The sequence below is a fragment of the Seriola lalandi genome, unplaced genomic scaffold, assembly GCF_002814215.2.
Source record: "Seriola lalandi dorsalis isolate HSWRI2012SDOR001 ecotype SW California unplaced genomic scaffold, Sedor1 jcf7180002053089, whole genome shotgun sequence".
In the NCBI taxonomy this organism is placed as follows: Eukaryota; Metazoa; Chordata; class Actinopteri; order Carangiformes; family Carangidae; genus Seriola; species Seriola lalandi.
The window spans coordinates 1-5,926 of record NW_019523642.1 but is presented as its reverse complement, the minus strand read 5'-3'; positions in this window follow the sequence as shown (position 1 = coordinate 5,926).

Here is a 5,926-nt window from a genome sequence, read left to right as displayed (position 1 = left end):
AATTACCCCGTAAATAATGGTTTATATTATATATATGGCTCGTTCTTTATCATTCAAAACACATTTATTTGTAGAATAAGCAGTAATTATTTATTTTAAACGATTATTTTTGGAAAAAAAAAAAAATTTAAAAATCACTTTCCATCAGGGAGGGCGGCGCCCTAGCGCCCCCTATTGACCAGCCGCCACATTATATATGTAACATATATAGTAAAACATACATATACATTTTGGGAAGATGCCGCCTAACCCTAACCCGCCTGACAGCAGCACATCATCCTCATGCTAAACTCTCATGTAGTTACTAAACAATAAACATCAGGCAGAGGTTGAAGGAGGTGAATTATTACCAACAAATGTAGCTTCCGTGACGTCACTCAACGGCGCCATCTTGTCGGCTAATTAGCTGGTTAACGAGCTAAGCTAACAAGCCATGTATTGTGAACACAGACACGGACACCTGCTAATGAGTGCTAACATGTAAAAGAACAGTAGGGTTGGACTCTTTCACATGAACGCACTCGTACCTGCACAGGTGAACCAGAGTTGACTGAACCAGATAACGAGCCTCATAGTGTCATATATGGTTTCATAAGGCAAAAGTAATGTTAACAGACACCACAGTTTTACGACGTGACGTTTTACGGTAGCAGGTTGGAGGTTTTGGGGGACATAGAAAAAGCCCGCAAATGCTGTATGTTGGTTGTTACAAGCTGTATGTTCTGAGTCAGAATAAAGCCGAGCTAAACTGAGAAAAGCCTTCCCTCGATCATTCTACATGGTGTCAGAAGTGTTTCGACACACACGAAGAAACAAAAACAGAAGACGGACAACGTTAAATGGCGAAGTTTAACCCCCCAGCAAACTTTCCCTTTGATAAGCCGACAGACTAAGCTTAACAAAGACGACGGAGAAGTGCAGGTGAGCTGTCTGATTTATGCGATGGGCAACGAGGCAGAAAACATTTACAACTCATTCACGTTTACTGATGGCGGACACCATATTGACTTTGCCGTTGTGGTGGGGAAGTTTGACGAGTACTTCTTTCCGTGGAGGAATATCTTCCATGAATGGGCATGTTTTCTACTGCGAGTCCAGCGGCCAGGGGAAAGAGCTGAGTGTTTTATCTGAGCCCTGTACGATCTATCAGAGCACTGCGAGTTTGGGGCAAACAGGGAGGAGAATATCCGCGACCGTATTGTGGTCGGGATACTGGACAGAGAGCTCTCCCGCTAGCTGCAGCTAATGGTGAGAGAGTCAACAATCTACTCAGCCGGTCTCTATCGTTAAGGATGAATCTGGTGAGGCGAGTAGATGAAGTAAAACCCAACACCTGTCATCTGCAAGCTTACAGTGAGCATGGCACGCTTAAAACTGAACCAGTCAAAATCGAGCTAAGGGATGATGCTGTACCACACGCTGTGCACACTGCACGTCGTGCGCCTTTTCCCATGCTGCAGAAAGTAAAAGAGGAACTGAAAAGGATGGAGAACAACGGGGTCATCGAGCGGGTGACACAACCTACTGAATGGTGTGCACCCATGGTTCCAGTTCTGAAAAAGAACACTGCCAAAGCCAGGATCTGTGTAGATCTGACAAAACTGAACAAGTCAGTTAAAAGGGAACACTACATTCTGCCGACCCCCGATGATGTAACAGCCAAGCTGAGCGGTGAAACAGTGTTTTCCTCCCTGGATGCTACCAGTGGATTCTGGCAAATTCCACTGCATCCAGACAGCTGTAAGCTGACAACGTTTATTACACCATACGGGAGGTACTGTTTTAAGAGATTACCTTTTGGCATAACAAGTGCACCAGAGATCTTCCAGCGGAAGATGCTGGAGACTCTGGAGGGACTGGAAGGCGTAGAAGTCTTCATGGATGATATTCTAGTGTATGGGACTTCAATGGAGCAACATGATGCCCGACTCGAGAAGGTACTGCAGCGTGTCGAGTCAACAGGCTTGAAACTCAACAAGGAGAAGTGCTCCCTTAGGCAGAGCCAACTTCGCTTCCTGGGTCATCTTATTGACCAATCAGGGGTCAGGCCCGACCCCGACAAAGTTGAGGCTATTCACCAGTTGCCGCCGCCTGAAAATGTGCAGGAGCTCAAAAGAGTCCTCGGTATGGTGAATTACCTTGGAAAGTTTGTCCCAGCCCTTGCAACAGTTAGCCAACCATTGTACGAGCTTCTAAAGAGCAAGAACATCTGGACCTGGGGCCACTCACAGCAGTCAGCTTTTGATGACATTAAAAAGATGCTGACAAAGGCACCAGTTCTTGCCTTTTATGACGTCACGAAGCCCACAACTGTGTCTGCCAACGCCAGCAGTTATGGACTGGGAGCTGTACTGCTCCAGCTCCACGGAGAAGAGTGGAAGCCGATAGCTTACTGCTCCATGCGTCTATCTGAGGCTGAAACACGCTATGCCCAGATAGAGAAGGAGTGTCTGGCTGGCGTGTGGGCCTGTGAAAAGTTCGATAAGTATCTATGCAGTTTGGATGAGTTCAGGCTTGAGACGGATCACAAGCCGTTAGTGCCGCTTATCAACAACCACAGTCTCGACAACGTCCCTTTGAGATGTCAACGTCTTTTAATGCGGCTCATGAGGTACAAACCAGTGGCTGAATATGTGCCTGGAAAAAATCTACTCATTGCTGATGCTTTGTCCCGAAGCCCACAAACCTACACAAAAGAAGTGACGGATGCACATAGTGAGGTGGAGTGCTATGTAGCCACAGTGATACAGGGCATCCCAGCATCTCCAAGCAGAATGGAGAACATCAAAATGGCCACCGCGGCTGACTGTGAACTGCAGTCTGTCATCAAACTTGTGAGAGGAGGATGGCCAGAATACAGTGGAAAAGTCCCAGTGAAGGTCAGAGCATACATGAAGGTGAAAAACAAGCTATCGGAGGCTGATGGTTTGCTCATACATGGGAGCAGGATCATCATTCCACAGTCACTGAGAGCCGACATCTTAAATAAAATACATGATGGACATCAGGGGCTAACAAAGTGTAGAGACAGGGCAAAGTCATCAGTTTGGTGGCCAGGACTTTCTACAGAACTGAAACATACAGTGATGTCATGCCTCACTTTCCAAGAACAAAAGCGGGCCCAACAAAAAAAGCTGCTCATCTCTACGCCTCTGCCCGATCGTCCATGGAAAAGAATAGCTCTCGACCTCTGTGAACACAACAAAAACAACTACCTTGCCATATCGGACTACCTTTCACGGTTCCTACCATCCACTACCAGCACTCGGGTTATTCAGAGACTTAAAGCAACTTTTTTCAAGGTTTGGTATCCCGGAAGAGGTGGTAAGTGACAATGGCCCTCAATTCTCCAGCGCAGAATTTCAAGAGCTGGCAAGACAGCTAGACTTCAAACACATAACGTCAAGTCCCCACCATCCTCAGGGGAACGGTCATGCGGAGAGAGCAGGACAGACTGCAAAGAGAATCCTCCGCCAAGAAGACCCACTAATAGCCCTCGTGTGCTATAGATCAACTCCCTGCACCACCACAGGAGTCAGTCCAGCAGAACTCTTAATGGGGAGAAAGATCAGAACAACACTCCCTACACTGGAGAAGAATCTTCGACCCAAATGGCCCAACAGAAAGACTGTTGAACAAAAAGATGCCGGTGAGAAGGCGAAACAAGCTTTCTATTACAACCGCCGCCACGGAACTAGACCTCTTCCACCACTTCGACCAGGAGACACAGTCTTCACCAAGTTGGATCAGGAAAAGGCCTGGGTGACACCAGCAGTTGTTTCAAAGGAAAGTGTTACTCCAAGGTCGTACCTCATCAACACTCCGCAAGGAGCAGTGTTGCGACAGAACCGCCGTCATCTCCGGGCAGATCTGTCTTCACATCATCCTACAACAGCTGAGGGTGCGGGAGAGACTTCCCAATCTGCAAGTGTCGTCACCCCCGAGACTGTTCCTTCTACCCCGGGCGAGGTCACGACCCTCACACACACCCCTGCACAGACACCAGGTCGATTTCGCTCCAGAGCTGGACGGGTGTACAAACCAGTCGACAGGCTAGTCCGGTAGACAGACACTGAAATATCTTTCATAGAGCCTTTTGGGGGGGAAAGGAATAAGAAGAAAAAGGAAAAAAAGAAAGAAAAACAATGTATTGTGAAAATTGCAACACTAATATTGCGGTGCTTTGGTTGAATTTAAAAGTGACATAAATGTTACAATATTTGATGAGTTATAAGTCAAAGAAATTGCATTTTGAGTTTTGAAATGGCATGATTACAACTATTACAGTTATGGGAGAACGTTTACAGGGTGAATGTGTTTACTAGAGAAGTAACATTACCAGGATGTTAAGATACATTTATGTTGTAAAGACGGCCTATTTGACATATTTTCTGGCTAATATATTGTTTACCATGGTTTATTGAATGCTGTTATATGCACCTTGAGTTATTAGAAAATAAAAGGGGGAGATGTCATATATGGTTTCATAAGGCAGAGGTAATGTTAACAGGCAGGGCAGTTTTACGACGTTTTACGGTAGCAGGTTGGAGGTTTTGGGGGACATAGAAAAAGCCCGCAAATGCTGTATGTTGGTTGCTACAAGCTGTATGTTCTGAGTCAGAATAAAGCCCAGCTAAACTGAGAAAAGCCTTCCCTCGATCATTCTACACATAGCACAGGTTATCAGGTCAATGTTCAGTTAGAGTAGGGTCTGTTAGTGCTGGGTAACGAGTTAGTTAGAACTAGTTGAGTAAAAACAGGAAGTCGTAATGTTCAGTCACATAAACTTTATTCCTGTTGGCCCTGATCACATGACACTAAGATACACACACGCAAACACACACACACACACACACACACACACACACACACACACACACACACACACATACACACACACTACACTGTGGGCCGCTGCATATTTCAGATTCAGACATCTATATATATGTTCTCACATTAACATGGTACATAATCATTTCATATAGTGTGTAAACAGTACATTTATATTAATACCATACAGAGTGAACTATCCACATCACAGGATCGTGAGGCCGAGCTGCGTTCAACAGCCACGACGTTCAAAATCACACAACACCTTTAAACAGCTACGACCATGCTGACGATAATCTGAACATGAGGACACGTCACAGCCACAAACGCACGCTAACACCTGATGTGTTGAACGCAGCTCGAAGCTCCACTAACTCTACAGAGACACCACGACAGGAACTACACACAGGTGAGATACACACATCAGTAGGTAGAGAGTCATATAGTCTGTGGTTCAGTCAGCAGGTAAACTCCTGATCACACCTCATCACACCTGAGGTCTGGATCAATATGAGACACTTCTATTGCTACAAATGTTTTTACACCAGAATTATAAAATAAAGTTGATCTTCATTAACGTTCACAACACTGGAGATCACCAGCTACAGGTTTGTTTACTTCATTACCCTAATTAATGTTATATTTATATTATATTTATATTTTATTTATATTATGATTCTTCTCAGGAAACACACAAAGAATTTGTTAGGAAATGACAAAAAGTAAAAAGTGAAGCTGGTGAATATTTGTTGTTTTTGGTAGATTGATGCTAATTCTGTCCATTGGTTTCAAAACCAGCTGGAACCAGTTTGAACCAGGTGGAACTGGTTCATTCAGATAGTAGTTCAGTAGAATCTGACAACAGGACAGACAACATTAGAACCTAATACTTGAGAGTAAAACACAATAGAATCTTGGAGCTGGATTCATTATTTTCTGAAACATCAATAAAAGCCTCACAGATGATCAATAAATCAATAAATAGATCAATAAATACATAACTTCAAACAATATATAAACTTTACACTGTAAAGAAAAATAAACTCCATGTGATGATGCAGTTAGCTAACAGGCTAGCTAACAGGCTAGTTGTCTT